The 23,054-nt window shown below is 40.8% G+C and overlaps 1 long non-coding RNA gene across 8 annotated transcripts in view; it reads right to left on the minus strand.

Annotated features, from left to right (window-relative positions):
- Nucleotides 1-21,844, minus strand: part of LOC134417171 (uncharacterized) — a 59,972-nt gene extending 38,128 nt beyond the window's left edge. For 5 of the 8 annotated variants that reach the window (XR_010027523.1, XR_010027524.1, XR_010027519.1 and 2 more), the window contains exons 1-2: nt 21,727-21,830; nt 3,498-3,644 (exon numbers count right to left, since the gene is read on the minus strand). This is a non-coding gene — a long non-coding RNA (uncharacterized LOC134417171). Of the gene's footprint in view, nt 1-3,497; nt 3,645-5,426; nt 5,520-7,414; nt 7,565-21,726 lie in introns of those variants that run through there. The other 3 variants (XR_010027521.1, XR_010027525.1, XR_010027526.1) reach the window with 3 other exon arrangements.
- Between the last annotated feature and the right edge of the window lie 1,210 nt (nt 21,845-23,054).

Raw genomic sequence — 23,054 nt, forward strand, 5'->3', positions numbered from 1 at the left:
CTTCCGCCACTTCCTTCCTTCCGCCACTTCCTTCCTTCCGCCACTTCCTTCCGCCACTTCCTTCCTTCCGCCACTTCCTTCCTTCCGCCACTTTCTTCCGCCACTTCCTTCCTTCCGCCACTTCCTTCCTTCCTTCCGCCACTTCCTTCCTTCCGCCACTTCCTTCCGCCACTTCCTTCCTTCCTTCCTTCCGCCACTTCCTTCTGCCACTTCCTTCCGCCACTTCCTTCCGCCACTTCCTTCCGCCACTTCCTTCCTTCCGCCCCTTCCGCCCCTTCCGCCCCTTCCTTCCGCCCCTTCCTTCCGCCGCTTCCTTCCTTCCTTCCTTCCTTCCTTCCTTCCTTCCTTCCTTCCTTCCTTCCTTCCTTCCTTCCTTCCTTCCTTCCTTCCTTCCTTCCTTCCTTCCTTCCTTCCTTCCTTCCTTCCTTCCTTCCTTCCTTCCTTCCTTCCTTCCTTCCTTCCTTCCTTCCTTCCGCCACTTCCTTCCTTCCTTCCTTCCTTCCGCCACTTCCTTCCGCCACTTCCTTCCGCCACTTCCTTCCACCACTTCCTTCCGCCACCTCCTTCTTTCCTTCCGCCACTTCCTTCCGCCACTTCCTTTCTTTCCTTCCTTCCGCCACTTCCTTCCTTCCGCCACTTTCTTTCTTTCTTTCTTTTGTGGTCAAGCAGAGCAGGACAGCAGGACATGGCTTTGAAAGTATCAGTGTGAGGGTTTATCTCCATGCTCAGTGGGCCACAAGGTACTAAAAGGCACAAATGCCTGAGGCTGGGGCAGCTTACTTGGCACAATTCCTAATAAATGATAGCCTGTTTCTAAGGATGAACTCATTTAGCTTAGCTGGCTGTGAGTTTAAAAATAATTATAAATAAAAAAATAAACTGGCATACTGTACAGCCAAAACAGAAATTGAGTAGGGAACAAAACAGCACCATATTACCTGCAATTCCAACACTTTCTGAATTGACTTGAGATTACTTTTTTCAAACAAACACCGTTTTTTTTTCCTTTTGGAAGTGAAATCAGTTCTCTCTGGCTGAAGTTTCTTGTCTTTCCTCATTAGTTTTTGCCACTATTGCAACAGCATGGAAGTGCATTGCTACTAGCTAGCCATGACAAAAAACTGGGCTGAAGAGCCTGTGCCAAGAGGCAGATGTGGTATTTCCCTGTCCTGGGAGTGCTGTGCTGGAGCCAGGGATGCAGACAGAGGAACCAGAACTGCTGACTGTTCAGGTGGAGGTGGGACACAAGGCAGAACTGCTGACAGCAAGGGAATGGGGCTGGAAAGTCTCTGACTGGCAAAAATCCAAGCGGACACACCTATGGGCCTGTACAAGCTCTTGATCCAGTTCTGTTTTTTCCTGTCTCATTCTCTTTTTCATTGCAAAGGATTTATCTTCCTTTCTAAATAGACTAAATCAAAACCTGAAAGAGAGAAATGGTCTTAAAGTGACCCCTCCTCTATTCCCTGAAGGTGAGATTTAGTAAAACCAAAAAAAGTTATGAAACAAATCAAGCCACAACTTAAAATCTGTACAATTGCGTAAATAAATATTGTTTATATTGATTTGTCCAGAGCCAAAAGTGCTTCTAAATTGTCAAAAGCCACTTCGTAAATTCTCTGTTGAACTTTCCTCTTGCTCCCTCATTAATCCCAAGTCCACAGTATTCCTGCTACATTAATTCCTCCTTTCCTTTCTGTAACTATCCTGTAAAGGCTAACATCAACAAGATAAAACTGGCAAAGAGGATCCGCATCTATAAATTTAATTTAGGAGTGCTTAGTCTCCCAGACATGATCCTTCCCTAGCACAGAGTTCTTACATTTTACCTAAGTTTCAATTAACTGGACTTTCTTCTTCTGGTGCATGCAGAAAATGGATTCTGACATATTTATTGTACAAGTAACTTCATCCCTGAGGCTGGCTCCTCTTGGACCACACCTGTTAGTGTTAGTAGGAGCACCACAGCTGTAATTTATTGCTGGTACAAATGAGTAAGCCCACAGATTTACTCTCTGGAGGAGTATTTGTTTCCCTACTGTTGCCTTTGGAGATGGCAAAGGTTGGTATGGGACAGTTCCTTAAACCTTCCAATCTGACCCTGCAAAGTCACATTTGAAGTGGGAATTATTTTCCTGTTCCAGCTGGATAAGACATCACAGTTGTTAGACCAGCAGTTCAGGCATTTCAGGTCACCATGAAGAAGAAGATACAACAAAACTCATTAAAGCCTTAGTGCCTCTTTCTGAAATGCTGACACTTCAGAGATCAAAGACCCTACCAGGATATGGTCTCACGGTTTCAGAGCAGTAGGATTTCCACTTTGGAAAGCCCCTACTTGTCCACAATCAGTTGCTGTGTGCATCACTGTGCAGCCCTTCTGTACTTGCCAGACTCTAATGTCAGCTCTGGCTTCCATCAGCTATAGAAAGGTGCCTATCCCTAATCCCATCCATAACAGCAATTTGCCAGGCCTCACTTGCTTAATGGACTTGCAAAATGCACACAGCTACTCATTTTCTTCATTTGCTGTCAAAACTAAGGTCAAAAATAACCTCAGGAGACCCCAAACTTGACCTTTTCAAAATTTTATGCTTGTCAAATTTCACTGCAGAGGATGAATTACCAATGCCAGCAGTGGGAGAGCAATAGCTCAGTGTTCAATGCCTCACACTGATTCAGATAAAGGGATGTTTGCATGTCAGCACAAACCAGAACCAGAAAAGAGGGTGATCTGTCAGTGGTGCTCACAACAGACATGCCAGCTCCTGTCCAAAATGGGCCTATTACCATTCCTCTGAATTCATTCTTCATTTTCCATGTGCTAGAGCAATGAGGCACAGAGGAAAGTAAGGCCATCTGTATTGCCTCCTACTCCTCTACAATAATCTTTGCTTTTAAAAGACTCTTACAGGCTCTATTCATTGTGGGAAAGAATTGAGAATTGTGCAGGAAACCTATTTTCCCTCAGGGAAGGAGTGGGACATAATTTCATTCCTTAACATTATAAATTATGATGTTTTTGTCCTTTTTTTTTTTTTTTTTTTTTTTTTTTTTTTTTTTTTTTTAGTTTGAAAGGTTAGAAAATGCTGTGGAGATTAATAACATCACTGATATTAATTACAACCCTCCAAAATACATATTCCTATAATAAGGAGGGAGTATTTTCAGTGGGAGATTATTCTGGAGAAAAGAAATTACTTAGGAAATAGCCATGCCTGGGTCAACTGACAGAAAGCAATTAGAGCTTTTTCCCAGCATGTAGGAAACAGGCAATAGTATAATTGACTCATTGTACTTTTTGAAATAAACCAGTAAGATAATGCACAGAAAACAAAACTGTGAGAACTTGTGTCCAATTAGTCAAATCCTGAGAAACAAAATGATAGCAAAGAAATATATCAAGACTGAGGTAGGTGCAAAGACCCTGACATCAGCAGCAGATTAGACAGCCAGACTGACAGGCCACTTATAAATAATGATGCAAAAGTATTTACCATACATAGGATGTGAAATATTTCACCTTTTGATGCCAGCCTCAGGTGTTACATATTCTGTTTACTCTGGGCATGTACATGCATGATGGAAGTGACACAGATATTTATGAACAGTCTACACACGTGCTCCATGTGATACAAGCACCCCTGCAGTAGAAAAAGAACATAATTTCCAAAAGGAGTTACATTCTGGACCTAAAAAAAAGCTCATAGGGAGAGGCTGTACAGCACTGAGAATCTTTTTAGAGTTCACAGACAGTCTGGAATCCATGATCCATCTTTTCAATGTATATTCATAGAGCTAGCAAAACAGAGAATGTAAACTGAGGCATTACTCCATCAGTTTTTGTTGGCAGGCCAGTGGCACCTGCTCTGGAAAGTCAGAAGGTGAGTGCATGATTTAATCTGGAAAAGGTGTCAGCCAAACCAGAATTCCTTTCCTTACCACAACCATGTTATGCTCATGGTCAACCAGAAAGAAAAAAATGAGGGAAAAAAGGTAGAGGAAGCAAACACAATATGACTCAGTTTGCAGCCACTGCAATCTCATCTCAACATATCCTTCGTGGTTTGAGGCATGTAATTATGTGTCTAGGGCTTTGATGGTCATTTTTAAAATAATAGTACAATTAAATTAAAGTGTATAGATATACTGACTGATCTATGCTTCTTCTGTACTTTATATTTCCTGCAAAGTTTTTAGAGCACAATAAAAATGCATTTTTTGTCACTAGTGGAAATAAGTGACGTTAAATATTGTCTGGAAAAGGAGACCAGTGATTTTCAATTAACATTAAATAGGAAACTGTTTAATATCAATTGTTATTAAATGGGCAAATTAGCATTAAATTAAAGCTAATAGCGTTAGCAAAGTTTTCCATTAAGCAAGCCAATATTAAGTGCATTCAATCTTTTATGGTATCCACTATTCTGTTTCCTCAGCTGAAAGATGTTTCTGGCTAAATAGGCATTTATCCAGTTTATGCCCCTTCAGCTACCAACTTCATCTGATCTTTATTATATAAATTCAGTGGATAAAGCATTCTTGCAAATTTTGATGGCCATTAATTCTGTGGCTCCTGCCAACTAATTGTCCTCATTTTGAACCTCCTCTTTGAGCTTCATCTCACACGTACCATTAACTACTTTTTCCTGTTCCACAATGAGGAACAATGAAATCATCATGTTTGATGATTCTCCAGCTTAGATAAAGGCCAACTGCTGATGTTAATGAAACAGTACTGCATAAGGAAGAAAAAAATGCAGAAAAAGGCTTGATACTTAAAAAATTATCAGGACATAATCCTCATTATAGGAGTTGGCAGCATCTAAGATTCAGGAATCATTTTTTAAAATGAGCAGTGTATGAATCAAAAAATGTTAGGACATGTATTTACTTTCTACCAGTTGAATAATAAATAGACCTTGACTTGCATGGTGGGAGGGTACATGCCATTAGTTTTACTCAAGCAGAAAACCTAGGAGGAATATATGTGTTGAACCATATCTGAAACCTACATATTTGGAAAGAGATGAGAGAGTACCAGACAAGTCTGTATCTCTGAGATTCTGAAGCTCTTCTGAAAACTTGTTTGTTGGGTATGTTAGGATACAGCTTGAATTATTCAAAATCAAAAAGCCATGGATTCTTTTTAGCCAGTGGATGGGCCTTAAGTCATAAAGTGAACAAGACCTCTTGGAACTCTGGCTCCCATCTCCTGTTGTCACAGAGTTCATGTTCTTAAACTCCTTTAACTTTATGAAACTAACTTGAAAGTTAGCATGGCAGTCTCACAAAAGAAGCAACTGGCTTCTTGAGTTAGGAATTCAGATATCCTCCCAGAAGGGAACCAGAGACATAGGTGGTGTATTAATGAAATCAGAGTATAAATAAACTTACATTTTAAAAAAAGTTTTCATTTTTCTCACCTAAAGGTGGGGTGTTCCATGGCCTAAAAGGTATTTTTCAGTGAGTTTCTGAAAGCATTCTGAAACACTCTCACATAGGTGATCTTGTTTACCTGCAATAAGAAGCAATTCTTGCCATCTAAATGTATAAACATTTAGTCTTGCTGAATTGTCTCTGGAGAGAAAACAGAACAGCATTATAGAGGAATTTTGCGCAAAACAACTTGTCCTGTGTTTGTGAGGTGGCAGCAGTTTAGAAAATTGGTGCAACAGTTTGATGGGTTTCCATGGAAACTGCTAGACTTGAATGCATGGGTGCACAAGCAAGCTTGCCAGGTGCCCAGGATTGGTTCAGAGGAAGGAAAAATCACATTTCCATGACAGCCACAGATTAGCTGAGCAAGTCTCTTTCCAAAGTGATGTACTTGCAAAAATAGATACGCGCCAACCAGACTAAAATTTGTTTGTGCTTTATACAGCAAACTGTGTAATTTGATTCCCCCTTGAAAATGGCCAGATTGCAGTTTCTGACCATTGAATGTTTCACCCAAGAGGCCATGGTCTTCTGCTGCAAGGAACATTTATGGGAAAAAAAAAATTAATAACCCAGCAGGTAGAATGAAGAAACCAAAATTGAAATGGAAGAATTATTCCCTCAAAGATAGCCACACAAGCATTTCTGACACCAGTGAGATATGTAATAGAATTAACCAAAAATAGGGCTTATTTGATAATCCTTTATATTAATTGCACTTGTCTGCTGGGCTGTTTCTAAAAATCTGAACATAACTAGGCCATCAGCTACTGCAAATCACTATTGCTTTGATGAAATGCTGAATAGCATAGTAATACTGAAAGCTTCTTTAAGCTGGAGATATAACAGAGTATTTTTCAATGGGCAGATGTAGCTTAGGACCAGGGAAAAGGCTGAACTGTACCTGGTGCCCCCTCTGTGCTTTCTTATTGTGAATCTGCTGGATTGCTTTTTCATCTACTCTCTGAGCACAACTTTTGACTAAGCAATGCAAATACCAGAATGTCACTGTCACACCAAGAGAGAAAGGTGATGAACAGTTCAGGAGATGATGGCAAGGAGGCTCAGACCCCTGAAAAATTATTTAGGAATATATTTTGGGATCCAAAAGGTAAGAAGTCTTTCAGATGCCTCTTTAAAAAATTAGTGGTATCTGAACAAAATCTCACAGAAGTCAATTCACCAGTTTCAGCTGACAAGGAATTTAGTTTATATACAGGGCAATACTCAGGGAGGAGAAAAATAGGCTGTATAGAAGATGTGTAAGAGGAATTATAGAGATCTTGAAGCACCTGGACTAAGTCCAAAGAACACAGTGCAAGGGTAAAAACTCAGATGTTTTGCTGTTTTGCCTAGATCCATGAGTTTCTTGCACAGTTGGAAGTGAAAACCTTGCAAGTACAAAAGATTCTTCTAGTACTCAGAGTCTCTGAGAAAACCAGCTTTTCAACAGACTGCCTTCAGGTATTGTGCTCTGGGAAACAGCTCTTGTGTGGGCACACACCTGGAGGATGGAATTACATCCTTGGAGCTTGCTTCTCTGAAGGGAGTCTGCACCCAGGGAAGTTACAAAGACAACTCTGTAACTTACTGAGACCAAAGAGACCTTACAACTACTTAGGCTTATTCCTACAGGAGCCAGGACAGCCTAGTAAGTCACCAAGGTGTCCATCCCTGAACAAAAGCTAAGGACTTTTATGAATGGACCCTCTGAGCTCTGTCATTGCCCAGAAGGGCGACACTTACACAGCTGGTAGATAATGAGATCAGATTTTGGATCACTATAACTATCAATAAAGCCTCACCTATAACAACTCCAACTATTTGGAACAATTTTTTTAACGGATCATTAGGCATATACATAAAATGGCTTTACACCCTCCTCAGCTACAGTGAAGACTATTCTTCAGTCACTCAGATTATTCATGACACTCAAATTCAGAGTGTAGTGGATTTACTACCTGCGTGGATTTACCTGTGGTTCAGATGTCTGAACTCCCAACACAGTCACTGGAGGGCTTTTCCATTTGTCCACACACTGCTGTTTCAGTTATCTTATGGTATCTTTGCCAGCTTTCATTTATATGCTGAATAGCACAGGACTCCTTTGTGTTGTGTGTCATACCTGCCAGTGCAATTCAAGTACCTTAAAAGAATTTCTGCTAGTTAGATATTTATTAAAAAGCTAAATGAAACACTGATTCTCCTCTGATTAGGATGGATACTCATGCACCCAACTCACACAAGATCTATCTTTTATATTCCTAGTGCAGGTGTCTACAATCTGGAGCTGAATATCATCCTCACTTCTGTCACCCTGATATTTTCTGGAAAAATCCCTTCACCAGGATTTCTTCTCCTGGGAAGTTGAGAAGCCTTAGAGAAAAATGTAAATAATAGTTATCTGATTCACTTCTCCTGTGTTTGGCAGCTTTGGAATGTGGTCTGGAGATTGTTTACCAAGAGGTGCATGTTGATGGTTCAATGTGAATTGTTTTAACTTAATGACCAATCACCATCAGCTGTATCAGACTCTGAGGAGTTAGTCATGAGCTTTCATTATCATTCTTGTTAAGGCTTCTGTCTGTATCCTCTCTCTTTCTTTTAGTCTAGTTTTAGTATAGCATAATAAATTAATATAATATAATATAATATAATATAATATAATATAATATAATATAATATAATATAATATAATATAATATAATATAATATAATATAATATAATATAATATAATATAATATTATCATATCAGCCTTCTGACGACATAGAGTCAGATTCCTCATCTCTCACCTCATCCAGGGGACCTCACAAACACAACACACTTCCAGCCTCACTTTCTAAACCATGCATAATCCTTATGGGTCTTTTATCCTTGGCCACACATTAAATGGTATCTCCAGCATCAAGTAGTCACATCAATAATAAGTAATTGTTTAAAGAAAAAATGTATTCTACACAGTAGCCTCCTAATTTTATATGCATATGGCTTTATACTAATTCAATGATGCCTGTATAAAAAGACCAGGAGCAGAAAGATTAACAGCAATACCCAGTGGAAGACTCCGCCCAAACATTTTTTCTTTAAATCCTTACTTGCTGTTTAAATCACAGCTTGTTTTCAGAACCTGTGGAGCTTTCATAAAGTGGGTTACCATAAAGAAATGAGAAACTGCATCTACTCTAAATGTTCTCAGCCTTTCTGAGAGGCCCAGCCAGGAGTCCTTCAGAGGGGTGGCTGCTGAGACACTCTACTCCTGTTGCCAATGGGCCACCGGTGTTTTGGGAGCAGAGGAGGCAGGAATGATTGTTATCAACACACACAGGGCAGCTGGCAGAGCTACAAAGCAGCATGTGAGCCCCATGCATTGCCCAGTGGGCTGAACACAGGGCAACGTAACAGCTTCAAAAAAAGCACAAGCAAGCGTTTGCTACACAAGTCCATCATAGCACGTCGTACTTTTCCATTCTTTGACTAAATCACAGCTTCAGGATAAAATGATGGGACAAAAAGAGCCTTGTACAAATTATATTTAGTATAATGGCTGAATGAGCTGACTCTAGGAGAATCTTGCATGCTCGAGCAATGTTTTATTTCTGGCTTTTCTTGACACTAATTCTGTCTCTGGCTTCCTATAACACATAAGTGATATGGAAATTAAAGCATGAGTGAAGATCAAACAAAAAGTCACAGTACTTGAACGCTGTTATTTTTACTTCCCTGGATGAAGTAATTTGTATTAAATTATGCCAACTAAATTACCCTAAACAAATGTCAATGTTGAAAACTAAAGACACAATATTGGACAACAAGATGCTGGCTAAAGGATTTGCAGGACATTTTTCAGTTAATAAGACACATAAATAGTTCCATATTTAGAACACAAAGTTCAAATCAGGAAGCTTCAAAGTACAATATTTTTGAAAGGGAACAAATATACAAGCTTTCAGTGGCACCTCATAACTTCCCTTTTGTTTACATGTAATGTTCACTATAGTTCTTATCTCCCTACTGATAAGAAGCCTTTGCCAAGTGAAAGACTCATTAACTTACCTGCTCTTAGCTGCAAATGACATCCTGCAACCCTTTCAAACTTACTAGAAAATAGTGGTCACATAATGAGGTTTGAATATAATAAGGGCTTGTTTCACACTGGGTACAATGATTCTCTGTGTGCAATAACGGTATCATAAAAGCACATGAGCATAAAATTATGAAAACAAGTAGAGAAACATGAAACAAGTCTGGAAAAGTACATTGAACTGGGCAGTGGGCATCTGAGTTTCAAGATGTTTAAACTCACACAGCACATAGTCTTACAAATTATTATCCAAATGCTGCAGTCAAATGAGAATGTCTCAATATATAATGCCATTCCCTCAAGTTTTGTACAAGGTTACTCAAAAAAGATCCTTAGAAAAGGTTTCCACAGGCCTGGAACATGCTTTGAATTTAGGTTCTACACTTTTCACTCATACTGAAACAAGATATAAAAAATAACTTTGGCCATATGACAGCAAACTAATGAGTCCTATGAATAATGCATGAACCAGAGTGATAACATTCTTGGCTTTAGTGGAACAAGGCAGGAATCTGATGAAGAGCTAAAGCATGTCATGGACTACTTGCAAGGCCTCTTTACTTTCTAAAATGCTCCTCAGCTGTTTTGGGTGTATTTCACAAGGAACAGCAAACACTCCCAGCTGAAATAGTTATCACTTCTGCAGATGTTGGAAGATTGTCCTTCTGGGAAGAAGTGGACGGATAAGGTAGGAGCAGCTTGTATTTCCATGGAAGTTTCACTTGGAATGCAGATATGCTATGCTATGAACCAGTAACCTAAATAAGGGACACAGATGTGCTCAGTACATCATGTAAAAATGTACATTCAGTTTGTCTGACCTAATTCTCCAGTGTCAGACACAGCTGAGATACCTCAGGAACAGAACAACCACCACACCAGGAGCCAGCTAAGGACTTGCAAATCCTCTTCATTATTCATTATAGAATGATGCACACATTTTTGGAGTTTAACCAAGCAACAAATAGATGCAATGGCTTAAAACAAAATCTGTACTTTCATGTTGGCATGTCCTACAAGTCTTCCAGAACTGGGCCAAAAGCCAGTAAGAAAAGTTGCCCTCACCAGGGACTCGTGCTCTGGTGCCGCTTTTATAAACACTTGTAGCATGAGTTGGGAAAATACATTTCCCATTGTACATGAAGACAGGGCTCATTTCTCAGTAACACTTCATAACTGTAGGCTGCTCAATTAAAGCTTGACTGCTACAGGATTCTTTTAGATTGGCTCACTGCATCCCTCAAATTCACACCAGCATTGGAGTGCTGGCTGGAAGGGATCTCTGGATGCCTCTGCTCCTGTTCCACAGAGGAGGCAGGGTTGTGTCCAGCACTAGATCAGATCAGCTGTTGCTTTGCCTGGCTGAGTCCCAGGAACTTTCAAGGACAAGGACAGAGAGTCCCTGACCACTCTGGGTAACCTGTTCCAGTGCAGCACCAGCCTCACAGCTGTGGAAACCCAGGGCACAGGGAATATTCCTCTGTCTGCTCTGGGGTGCCCTGACCCCCAGGGGAGCACTGACTGACCCTCATTCATGGAGAAAGTTTCCTAGTTTTCAAGATAGACCAGAATCCACTAAAGTGTGAAATAGATTATAGAGAGTAGTGTAGGTGTATCACTTGGTGAGAAATTTAGATTTTGGGATTTTCAGTATGTTGTGGATGGAAGCAAGATGGAGGGCACAGGGTGTCATCCTGGGTTTCTTCTTCACGCTTCTTCTTCCTTCTTCTTCAGGGGTTTGGGTGGCATTTTGTAATTAGGCAGAAAAGTCCACATTGCAGCTCTTTGGGATCAGTTATTGGGTTAAAAGGGAAAATAATCTAGGTGTCAGTTCTTAATTGCAGAGTTTAGTCTTAAAAGACCTTGTAACAAGAGATTGTTGGCCATTTTGTGCTGTCTAATGAAAAGCTGCCAAATTCACAGTAATGAGACTGTTTCACTGATAAGAAATAATCAACACTTGAGTCTGAACATGAATTACTGTCTCAAGTGCCTTCAATCCAGACCCAGAAAAACCAACAACTGGGACCCCCACACAGAAGGTTTTTCCTAATGTTCAACCTGAGCCTGCCAAGCTGCAACATGTGATTTCTGTCCCTTTTTATACCGCTTGCCACTGCTGAGAAGAGTTTGTCTCAGGCAAGTTTCTTTGGAATGGAACTTTGCTGTTCAGCATGGTAAGCATTCCCCCAGTTTAGCATCATTGCAAATTTGCTAAGGGTGTGTTCTGTCCCCAAAGTTGAGGAATTAATGTTAATACAAGCTACAGGAATTAGTACTGATTAGAGTACTGATTTGAGCTCCCCTAGCTCATGTGAGAAAAATGAAATGTCCCAGTCAGGATTTCTAGTTCTCAGGAAACATCCAAGTATGGAAAGCCAGAGTCCCCAAAGCAGAAACATCTGCTGAAGAGTTCTTGCTTGTTGCAGCACATATACTCAGGATGAGTGCAAAATGAAGAGAGAAAAAGACATGCTTTACAAGAATCAGTGACAGCAGAACAATAAACTGGCTAATAAAATGTGGATGAGAACCAGCAGAGTAGACAGCATTTGCCATTTTCATTTGTCTATATCAATTTTATTTATCCTCCCCAATGCATAACATACATTTTGGTACCTCAGACATAGAAAGTGAAAACAAAAGTTTGCAGCATCTCCTACTTTAGCCATAGGTTTCTACACACGTGTAAGGAATTGGTTTTCACTACCAGGAGAATGCAGGTGAGTGACAGCTGATGATCTCCTGCTGGAGGAACTGTAGATTTCTGGGGACCAGGCTTAGTCTGCACTCAGACCAAAAAGAAAGCAAACCACCTCTAGTGCTGTGCACAGCATAATGTTTTCTTAGAGCAGTTTTCCTCATTTCTTCTTTTCTCCTCTAGAAAAGGCATCCAGCAGGCTATTTGCACTTAGCACGGGGGATTGCATTGCATTAGATTAGAAGATATCTCCATTTTCCTTGACCCTACCTTTCACATATTTTTCCTGAGGACAAGAAAGCTTTAGTGGGCAGTATCACTCACATCTTTGTTGCAGTTTGGCCATGGCAAGGGAAAGGGATATTTGAGATCCACAAGAGGGCAGTTGCTTTCGATAGAATTGAAAACTTACATGTCTCCAGAAACAAACTCATACATTTTTTTCTTCTGAAAGAGTGTATTAAAACTTAAAAAAAAAAAAAGGTCCCTCAAGCCTGAATGAGAACTTGGTGAGTGACCAGGATTTATTGTCAGGGAACATGTTGATCGTAATAGAGCAAGCCTCTTCTGTGCCAAAGTCCATCAGAAGATACACTTACATAGCTTTACCACCAAGAGGCTCCCATGCATTCTTTAACAACCCCTAGGAGTTTAAAATCACTTTTTCTCACGTTATATGTTAGCCTGTGACTCTGCAGGACCACTGAGGAAGGACTGTCTGTCCCTCTGGTGACACAATATCTGATGTTTCCCTGGTCCATCGCTGTCCACTCTGCACTTGCATGCTCAGAGCAATGGCATAATCTGCCCTCCTTGCACTAATAAACAGTTAATCCACAGAACTGGAATAGCTACAGCCCTTGAGATTGTTCCTCCATTCAAATAATCTGATGCATGCAGAAAAACAGTTTACTCTCTGCTGTTAATCAAGTTTATTTAGGTTCACACATGCTAGTGTTATAAATCACCTGACAATTTGCAGGGGAAAAAAATTTCCCCCTTCCCCTTTCCTGTTGTTTAGTTGCTTACTAAACCTGAAATACCTTTTGTGAAACATGTCCACTCAAGCTCTGTTAAAAGGCTCAGTGAGCACCTGGAGGGAGAAGAAGCATGAAGTGATCACAGTAATTTAGCCTCTGTTAAAATTTGGCCTTCAATATAAAGCTTTGACTACCCTTGAGCCCTACGCATCTTCCATCAGAAACAGAATTACAGAAGCATTTTTCCACAAAGAGCAAACCCAGCAGGAAGTTTCTCTCCTCAGGATGATGTTTTTCCTTGCAAGTCAGAGTCTAGGAGAACCTGAGAAGTTCTCCTTGGCACCAGGAATGCACAGATATTTACTGTCCCCACATATGGTGTCTTCACTCATTTTTCCTCCTCTCATCCCACAGAGTGATGCTAAGCTGAGCAATCCTCCCTTGCAGTGAAGAGCATTTATTCAGGTGGGAATTACACACACAAGCAAGAATTCACTACCAAAACCAGCTGTGCCAAAGGGTTGGTTTACATTTGTTTTCACTCCAGGATCAGCTGGAGGAGCAGGGCACCTCATGGACTCCAGCTGAAGGGCAGGGAGAATTCATCTACCTCCTCTAGGCCCGTGCAGAGCAGGCTTTGTGTGTTTAATTTGGCCTTTGCCATCAATTTGTACAAATGATTCCTGAGCTGAGTCTCAGTAATGCCTGAACTCACAGGTCCATTTCCTTGCAGGTGTGTGCTCAGCAGAGATTGGTCTATAACAGCTGCCATCAGCTATTGTCAAATCAGAAACCAGAAATGTTATTAGTGAGAATTGTGGTTCTTTTTTCAACTAGCTATGAATCAATGCTCTGTTGCTTGTTTATTGAGTTAGAGGATATTGGCAAAATGATACCATTATGCCCAAGGAATGTTATATTTTTCTTTTTTTTTCTTTTTTTTTTTCTATAATGGCACTGCATGCGCTGTTATTTTGAAACCTCACTTCCTCTGGGTGAAGACAACCTGCACTGCAGGGCATCTCACAGTTTAGGAACTAAAGTGATGAGAGTGTCTCAATGCAATGGCCAGGCAAAAGGGAGAAAAGCCCCTTGCTCTGAGAAGCTGCTGGAAGAACTGGTTCTTGTGCAATGTCTGCCCTGCCACCAGCAGCTCCAGGAGCTCTGAGCTCCTGACAAAAGAAAACCAGAGCTCAGGAGCTGGGGGCAAGCTTAGGGAATGTAGAAGAAAGGGAAGGCAGTGCCCATCTGGACACCAGTTGAGGGGAAGAAACTGTAGCTGATGAGGAGCCATAACAAATTCTCCTAGTGGTGTTCATCCAGTGACATGACGGCTGGGTAAATATTTGCCAGAAAATTGCAAAAAAATCTCTGGAGCAAGATGGCTCCTGAGTGATTTCCTGCTCCTGAGTGAATCTGCTATAACTTAGGAGAAAGAGGAGCTCCTACAGCAGCTGTTTAAGAAACAGAGCTTGACAACTACTGAAAATAAGCTTGGCTCCTATCTGCCATGTAGAAAGGTATCAACTGAGAAAAAAAGATAAAAGGAGAGACATTTTTCCAGCTGTAAACTCAATTGCTGATCCAGATAGTGGCAGAAGAAAGTCCCAGTTTAATCACAGTGCATTTGTACTCCCAGGTATCCTGATGATTAAATGCTACTTATTGCTTTCTACCTTTGACAAAATAAAAGGTGTCACAACCAAAGAGGCAAATAAGCTGAAATTTTGCTGTTACAAAAGAAGGTTGCTTTCTCCAGATCTCTTCTTTCATCATGTCTCTGCTCCCCACCTTGGTTGCATAACCCATAAAACACCATCTTTCATCCTAAATATGCCAGCAGTTGTATTTGCACCTGGCAGGGAAATGGAAACCTTCACAAGAAAGTAACAAATCCAGAATGCCTCTCCAAATCTTTTCAGAGAAATGCCTAAGTTATATGAAAAGGTAAAAGTGAGAAGGCACTGTCCTGATCTAGAGCTGTCCTGATGCACTGAATGTCTCAATGACATCTCTGGTGTAGAGAGGTCTGGTTCTGCTGCTGAGCACTGACCAATAAAAGTTTCCAGCTACCTTGCATGGCACAGGAGAGAAGCTCCATTTCCTTCACTCACCCTGCAAGGGGAGTTTTTAGACTTGTTAAAATATTTTTATCTCAGAACAGAGCAGTCTCTTGTAGCTCCTGTTTACCAGGCAGATCAGGCAGACGATGCAGAGGAGCAGGCCAACTGGAGCCATGGTATTAATAGTGGTGGAGAAAAGAACATGATCATGTCTAATACAGTTATGGACAGATGGCCTGCTTGTAGCACTGTAATCCTCCAATCCAGTTTCAGTCAGTAAAGCAAGTCCTCTGACTCAAAATAAAATACTCCAAAGAATGATTCAAGGACCTCCTGCTTCCTTTCCAGGGGCAAGTCTCATTACAAAAATAAGTTTTCACTTTTGGGGCTGTTTAAATCAGCAGCTTTTCTTACATCGAAGTATATGAGTTTCTCTGAGTCTGGGTTGAAGGCACTTGAGATGGTATTTCATGTTCAGATTCAGGTGTTTATTATTTCTTATCAGTGAAACAGTCTCACAACCATGTGTTCGGCAGCTTTTCATTAGAAGGCACAAAATGGCCAAATATGTCTTGTTACAAGGTCTTTTAAGACTAAACTATCCAATTAAGAACTGACACCTAGATTATTTTCCCTTTTAACCCAATAACTGATCCCAAAGAGCTGCAATGTGGACTTTTCTGCCCAATTACAAAATGCCACCCAAACCCATGAAGAAGGAAGAAGAAAAAGCATGAAAAAGAAACTCAGGATGACATCCTGTGCCCTCCATCTTTTTCCATCCACAATATATTGAAAATCCCAAAACCTAAATTTCTCCCCAAGTGATACACCTACACTGCTCTCTATGATCTATTTCACACTTTTGTGGATTCCAGTCTATCTTGAAGTGTAGGAAACTTTCTCCATGAATGAGGGTCAAAGTCAGTGCTGCCCTGGGGGTCAGGGCACCCCAGAGCAGACAGAGAAATATTCCCAATGCCCTGGGTTTTCACAGAAGTATGCAACTTACCATCATATTTTTCTATGGCTACACTGCTTTCCTGTTGAATGTGACTCTCTCTGCTCCATTTTAGTTGGAAGGTGACTGTGAGAGCCCCTGCAGAATGCAGCAAAACCCTTACAGGAGCAATTCCCCTGCTCCCTCCCACCATCATTCCCCCAGTGCCTGTGCAATCTCAGCAGTAAGGACTTGTCAGGCTGCACTAGAGCTCTGCATAGCTCAGTTTGAAAGAAGCCAGACGAGGTTAAAAAAAGGGAAAATTTTACCAGGTACTCTCTTTTTTGACAAGTTGATGGTTTTATATGGGAAAGATAAGAACACAATAAATTTTTTTTTTAAAAAGGAAGCAATAATTAGAGAGAATGTATGGGGGGAGGTAATCACATGGCAGCTGAGAGGCAGTGAATCACTGCTGGCATGTGTCATGACAGCATCTTTGGACTGTGCTAAAATGCCTCACATTTAAAAGCTCTGTGTACCCCCCAGTTGCCTGGTGATGGGCTGGGCACACTGGACATTCTGAGACAGGGCTGAAGGCAGCCTGAATGTTTTTGGACTGCTTTTAAATCTCATTGGCTTCCTAGCAAGTGCATTCACACTGCACAGTTTTTTAAATATGACCTTGGAAGGGCAAAATGTGAGGCACACTGTGGCAGGGTGCCCTCCCAAACTGGTACAGCTCCAAGTTCCTCCATGCATTCAAATCTGACAAACCAGAGCCTGAATTCCTGCTCTCCCTGCTCCACCTCTACAATGATTAATAAGAGCAGAAGCTTCTGTGCTGTCTTCTCTTTTATCTCTCACACAGACTTGTATTTAGATTGTTGCTAATGGCTGTGGCTGCTGTTTCCTCAGCATCTTAGAAAATCTTTGCAGCATCCAAAATTCACATTTTCCTTTCTATGCCTACTGCCAAATGCTTTTATTACTGCTTTTTTTGGCTGATACTGCGCTGTAATTCAGTGACCTACTGTTTAGAGCCTGCTCACACCTGGATGGACTGTAACATCTCTCAGGTAACCTCTAAGCCATGTACTTCAGGTACCAGGAGCAGCCTTGCTGTTATAAACAGAGTAAAATAATCAACACAATAATGTAGCTGAAGAACTGCATGATTCTTTGGCCATTCTATAAGATACTATGATTAAAATTATCTCAGCTATCCATATGATATTTTCAAAGTACAAAACAAATATAATCCTAATTTACAAGGAAGCACCACTCACATGTATTCCCTCCTTCCCATTTTGTTTGGAAATAAAACAAAAATTCAGTATGATAGAGCTGAAAAGCTAAAAACACTAAATCAGAAACAGAAGATACTCATCCCTTGGTGAGCTGTATCCATCTATAAAGAAAAATAAAGGTTTCATGTGCTGAAAAGTGCACAAGACTGAACTCTGCACTAAGGTGGTTCATTTCCCTCTTTGCACCATCTCCTGGTGCATTCTGGATTCATGGCTGGTGTGAGGATTATAATTTCAGTCTCTTCATTTTATGACTACCACTTCTTTAAATCCTCACCTGGGAGGCTGCACACAACTTCACCTCTCTTTAGAAGCACAGCCCTTGCCTGCTGCCACCCAGAGCAGCAGAGTGAAGCAGTGGGAATGAGAAGCAGTGGGGACACAGTGGGGACCAGCCCAGCCCTGTGCAGCTGCCATGCTCAGCCAGGTTGCTGCTGACCCGGCTCTGAAAGGGCTGCCTGGAGCTGGGACTAGAAGGCAGTTCTGCTGCCTGATAAAGCAAGTGGATGTGCTGCCTGTCCCTGTGATGCTGGATTCCCCATCTTCCACGATCAATCAGTTTTCTGTTGCAGAGAATGGGGGGCGGAGAACAGGAGGGAAAAGCTTGGATAAAAAAGCTCTTTCATTCTTCCCTTCTTTGGACAGTCTGGTTTGGTTTCTTTTATCTTGACTGTAGGAAAGGATAGAATACCCTGCTTTGAGACTTGTGTAAACATTATGAGCAAAAAGGTTTTGTTTGCTCTTCCCTTCATGATTGAAAGCTACAAGCCATTAAAATCAGCTGTCAATTTTAGAAATGCTCTTGACTGTGCATTTTAGATACAGCTGTACCTAACAGTTGTCACTGTTCAGAAAGCCAAGCACCAACAACAGCCTGGCCAAAACGTGCAAGAATAACACTAAGCAGCAAATAAAATACTGCTGATGTAACCCACACCACCCTTTTCCTTCCCTCTTTTCTTTGTTCTATCTGGAGCTGGGCTCATTCCTGTTCCCTCCCTGTTAGCCCTGAGTATCCCTTCCTCCCTGGAGATGCCCAGTTCCTCTCCCTGTTCAGATCTCTGAGACTAGATTTTGTACTAAAAGTCCCCAGTGACTTTGAGTTGTCACTGTGGTCTCTTTCCCAGCTTGACTATGGATGCTGCAGCCTCTGTGTCTGCCCCCATGTAAAAATTACAAGAACAGGGCATTAGATATAGAATTAGAATTATTCCAGAATAATTCCACTGACAGAATATTTCTGGAGCATCACTTAGATCCCAGAACATTTACTATTTAACTAAAGCAAGTGTTTCTGGAGTCAGTTTTGTGCAGATGTAAACCTTTCCTCTATCCTTGAAGAGTTATTGCACAAATGCTTTTTCTCAGTAACCATTCTTTCAGTCACCACACACCATCATGAAATAGGAAAAAAAAAGAATAAAACTGACCACATGAGGGAACTGTGGCCAGACTATTCCTAGGGGAGCTGGATTAATGAAAAGGCCCTTCTCCAGCTTCTTTTTACTTTGCTGCTCTTTGGAGAAAACTTCCAAATCAGAAAGTGTTTTATGGATGCCTTGCTGCCAGGCTGGTAACTGATTCCACCACCTCATTAGCTAATCCATTCCCAAATTAAATATGGACTGGATTCAACAGGCACATATACAGGAAGGGGTAAAGTAGATGAGTGTAATGGAAGTGTAATTGGTTTTAATGTGATGTAATGTCAGTAAATGCTCTGCATTAATTGGTGTCCCAGGGCAATCTGTCTGGTCTCCAACCTAACTGCTCACAGATGATGGAGCTTGGGGAGAAATATAAACAGAGAAAGCTTTTATGTTTTTTATATCCCCTGGTATAAATGACAAATCAAATGACATTGGGATGGAAAAAGGACACTGAATAAAGCAAAATGCCTAGGATGATAGCAAGGTAGATTTGCCCTCACTTGCCTAAGGTTTTATCAGCTCAACACAATGACTTGCAGCCCTGCTTTTACCCCAACACACTCTTTCAATCTTCACTTGACTTTTCAGTAAAGATGGCAAGGGCTATTACTGTGACAGATGCAAAAATGAGATGTAAGTCACCACATCACCTGATGTCAAGGATAGCAGGAAATTCCTGAGGGTGGCCAACAGAAGAGCTCAGCCACAGGTGCTGCCAGATTAGGGAGGACCAGAAATGATAAAAGCAACCATGAAGTTGTCCCAGCTAAAAGTTTCCCCTGCAAAGCACTGCAGCATGTGGCTGGAACCCTTTGGAAAATCAAAATAAAAGTCTGGTGCCCGCACAACAGGCACAGTCTGTCTGGCACCAAAACGTCTTCTCTAGTAAATGATCTTTTCCAGTCTTTTTCTTCTGTGGAGGAGAAGATGGCTGTGCTGGGAGAGCCAGTCAGCCCTTGGGATTCCTTGGAAATCACAGCAGAATGTCCTGGTGCCCCTGTCTTTGCAAAAGGAGGCATCTCCAACAGCAGAGACAGCTAAAAGCTGGAAATGTGTTCTCACAGCTACAGCAGTAGCAGGGGATCAATTCATGGAGTTCACTCTGTCTTGAAAATTACATGAAAATGTAAAGAAAGGGAGCAATGAAAAAAAGGTCAGTAATGATGTATCCAAGAAGGAAATAAGTAAAGATCAGATAATTTCATTTTAAGCTAATGATGTGACTTTTGGTTGAGTTCACTTGTATCATAGGCCAACTGTGTATATTTTTAGCCATAACTGAAGAAAAAAGCATCAAGTTATTACTAGTCTCCTGGATTGCCTGGATTTTGTCATTTTCCTGGAAAGCTTTTGCTCTCTTTAGCAATTTATGGGCAGAGTAGTACAATTTTATGGTCTGCTCATGGGGTCACAGCCCACACCAAGCCATCAGCAATGGCTGGTTTGCATTCAGAGTGCACCCCAGTACCTTACAAACAGGTTCAAATTGCAACTACACTACAGGACAACAAAAATAGATAAGCACATTCCCTTGGCAGAAAGACAACCTTCCCATTTATGTTTCAGAATATGGAAAATAATTATCTGTGCAGGGGTGTTCACCTGTTACTGAAATTTCCCAGCTTCAAATAAAGAATTTTGTAACTGTTGAAAATGAGGGCATGATGGTTCAATTCCTCTGATTGTCAGGCTTCCATGTAGCTCAGTGGAAATTTAGCCAAAAGCAAAAAGACATGGAGTCTCAGATAAAACCAAAAACTCTCATTAAATCTAGTGTAAAATGTCTTCCACTAATAGTAATTCAGAATTTAAGTGGGTTCCCTCTGAATGCACAGATGCCCTTTTTCTGTTAGCTCTCTGGAAAGAACCCAGCAGTGTGGTTTGCTGACAAAAAAAATGTCAGAATAAATAGCTCATCTATGTAAATTTTTGAATCTGAAAATGTTATAATTTCTGCCAGTAAGGCACTTCTAATAGTTTCACAGACTCACTTAGGGACAGAGGCTTAGTTCATGCCATACTGCAAGTGCACAGCTGAAAAGCCACCAAGAAGTCACACAACAAATCCCTGCAGGAAAATGCTTGCAATTAATTTCCAGTAATGAAAGCACCCATGTAGAACAGCATGTAGGAACTGTTCAGGAACAACAGACTTATAGAAGAGTGGGACCAAATGGGAAAAAAAAAAGTGTGAGAATTATTTGCTAATTTAAAATATGTTAGTGAGTATAGGATAAATATGACAGCTTAAAAGCATTAATATGGGACTGGTACATGACATTTCATGCTTTGCTCAATTCTGTGACAGGGTTCCAGAGTAGAGGAGGGCAGAAGACATCAAAGGATGGCAGCATCCCTCACCTGTTGTATTTTCTGGGACCCCCTTGGCAGGAGGAAGGAATGATAAATCTGACTCCATGTTCTCAGAAGGCTAATATATTATTTTATGATACTATATTATATTAAATGCTATAATAAACTGTACTAAAGAATACAGAAAGGATACTTACAGAAGGCTAAAAAAATAATAATGAAAACTCGTGACTCTTTCTGAGTCCAGACACAGCTTGGCCTCAATTGGCCAATGAGTCAAAACAACTCACACCAATGAAACGATCACCTGTGGGTAAACAATCTCCAAACACATTCCACATGTTTGCACAACACAGGAGAAGCAAATGAGATAAAATTGTTTTCCTTTTTCTCTGAGGCTTCTCAGCTTCCCAGGAGAAAAATCCTGGGTGAAGGAATTTTTCAGAAAATGTGAATGCCACACTCACCTTCATGGTGTGCACAGCAGGACACACTACCAGGCTCTCTGGAGTGCCTCTGAGTGCTGAGTCCCTTGGGGCTCTCTGCTCTCTTTGCTCTCCTTGAGCTCTGTTCCACTGTGCTCACTGACGCCAGATTGCTGGCAGGGAAACAGAAGGAAATGCTGTTTAATAGAAGTTGCAGCATGACACTGCAGTATGAGTATTATTACAGTTAAACATTGGAAACATTACAGAAAACACGAGGGCAAACAAGCAGGTAGGTGGTGAAGTGCAGCAAGCTCTGTGTGCTGCCTCTACATGGCCAGAAAGTTTTGTGGTCTCATCCCTTTCTCTTTTTCTGGTTATTGTTCCACAACACTTTAGGTTTATCTGCTACTTTTTGCCTTGTTGGGGTTGGTACTGTGAGGCAGTTTTACAGGTCAAGCATCATGCAAGCCTTACAAGTTTTTAATACAGACAGGGACCAGTGGCATCAAGGGAAAGAACAAATCCAGGGCACAGAAGGCAACCTCTGAACTCCCAATTAATTTGTACTGCCAACTTAACAGCTACCTCTTCAAGGTTTCTTAAATTACAGACCACAGCTCTGTATTTATCAGTCCAGAAAGTTTTGGGGTATTTTTCCTATTAATTTGTCCAATCATTATTTGAACCTGTTTAGATTTTAAACTATGATGGCAACCTGAATAGAAACAGTTCCACAACTTAAGCATACACTGGGTTTTAAACAGAGAACCCACAGAAGTCACATATAAGCCATGTAAAAATATATTTAGATATAGGCTATATGTTGAAATTCATGTATATTAAATATACATGGATTATATAAATATGTAATATTTATATATTACATATTTATATAACCCATGTATATTTTTATCATTATATTTTATAATATTACATGTTACATATATAATATGTAATATTATAAAATATAAATGTGTAAATTAAATATTTTAATATGTAAATTTTAAAAAGTCTGACTGGCATAAACATAGTGTAAAACAGTCATCTCCAATGCATTGTCTACCTGGGACAGATAGAAAATGAACTCGGAAGGGCATCATTAACACAAAGAGTGGAGGCTGAGAACATCAGCTGTGTTTCTCTTCACCATCCCACCTCATTCCTTTACAGCCCACTCTTGGGGGGAAATGGAGATAAAAGCTGTTCCAAATGCTGCTTGTAAACATGATGCCTCTTGCAGAGCATCCTGCCCCTGGGATGATGCAGCTGGGTAAAGAATATTCAGGATTAGGTCAAACCCAGGCATTTCCCAGAGGGCCAAGAGGGAAGATTTCTATGTAAAGCAGGGCCCAGGGCTCTTCCAGACA

The sequence above is a fragment of the Melospiza melodia genome, chromosome 4 (assembly GCF_035770615.1).
Source record: "Melospiza melodia melodia isolate bMelMel2 chromosome 4, bMelMel2.pri, whole genome shotgun sequence".
Lineage (NCBI taxonomy): Eukaryota > Metazoa > Chordata > Aves > Passeriformes > Passerellidae > Melospiza > Melospiza melodia.